Here is a 1,654-nt window from a genome sequence, read left to right as displayed (position 1 = left end):
TTCTTCGTGGACCCTTCGTGGGTGGAGCCCTCCATGGACTCGTGCAGCCGTTACCCTTCGTGGGTTGAAGTCTCCATCAACGTGGATGTACGATAGCACCACCTATCGGAACCATGCCAAAAACATCCGTGTCTCCAATTGCGTTTGAATCCTCCAAACCCTTCCCTTTACATTCTTGCAAGTTGCATGCTTTACTTTCTGCTGCTCATATACTCTTTGCATGCTTGCTTGATATGTGTTGTGAATGTTAAACTTGTGCCTAAACTCCACTTAAACTTTAAAGAAACTTAAAAACTGCAACTTTGGTACTTAGTGTCTAATCACCCCCCTCTAGACACCTCTTCTCAAGGTCCTACAAGTGGTATCAGAGCATTGGTCTCCATTGCTTTGGTTTAATCACCATTGGAGAAATATGGATGAGTCTACTTTGGGGAGTCTTATACATAGAGTGCCTATTCTTGATGGAGAGTATTTTCATGAGTGGAAAAATGAGATGCTTGTAATTTTCAATCAATATCATTTGAACAAGTACATTGCTAGTCCTTGTGCACCTTATGTTGATCCTATGCATCCAACCCATGATGAGTCAATTGACATGGTTAGGAATCTTAGAACTGCCAAACTTATCATTAGAGGATTGCCTAGAAACTTGATTGGATGTTTGCCCACTTTTAAGTGTGCCTACACCATATGGAAATTTCTTGAGGAACGATTTCCAGATTATTCCTTGAAAAATCTAGATGAAATTCTCCATAAGTCTATTGCTTTGAGTAAAATGAATACTAGTGATCCTATGTTTGGTGATCGTCTATTTGAGCTTACAAACCTTATGCGTGCCAAAGGAAATGTTGGTATTATTAGTGACATTATTTCCGAAGCTATAAGAATTCATAGACAAGATTATTGTCAAACTCATTCTAATGAATCACCCTTTCTAGGATTTGATCCACCACATGACGATGTTGAACATGGATACTATGATGAGGATGATGATAGTGACTGCGATCTTGATGATGCAATGAGACATTTTGGTCTTATGGCAAATCTTCGGGGATATATGTCAGGAGGAAAGGAATGGGTTCTTGATAGTGGATGTACCGATCACATGACCGGAGATAAAGACATGTTTCGTGAGCTTGCTGATAATGATAGTCCTCGAAAGTATGTCACTTTCGGTGACAACTCAAAGGGTAAGGTGGTTGGCCTCGATAAGGTGGCCATATCACATGATAGCTCCATACAAAATGTTATGCTCGTTGAATCTCTTGGTTACAACTTACTTTCAGTATCTAGACTTGCTGATTTCGGTTTCAATGTTCTATTTACTGAAGTAGATTGCCAAGTGTTTCGTCGAGATAATCATAAAATGGTCTTTACTGGTGTGCGTAGAGGTGATCTATACATTGTTGATTTCACTAAAAAGGCTCAACCTAAAACTTGCTTCATTGCTAAATCCTCAAAAGGCTGGTTATGGCATAGACGATTAGGTCATGTTGGTATGCGAAACCTTGACAAGCTTATTAGGGGAATCATATCCTTGGAGTTAATGATGTCATATCTGATAAGGATAGACTTTGCAGTGCTTGTCAAGCAGGTAAACAGGTTGGAGGAAGGCATCCCGTGAAGAACATCATGACCACGAAGAGGCCACTCG

This window comes from Triticum aestivum, chromosome 4B (genome assembly GCF_018294505.1).
Source record: "Triticum aestivum cultivar Chinese Spring chromosome 4B, IWGSC CS RefSeq v2.1, whole genome shotgun sequence".
Taxonomy (NCBI): domain Eukaryota; kingdom Viridiplantae; phylum Streptophyta; class Magnoliopsida; order Poales; family Poaceae; genus Triticum; species Triticum aestivum.
Note: the sequence above shows the minus strand (reverse complement) of the source record.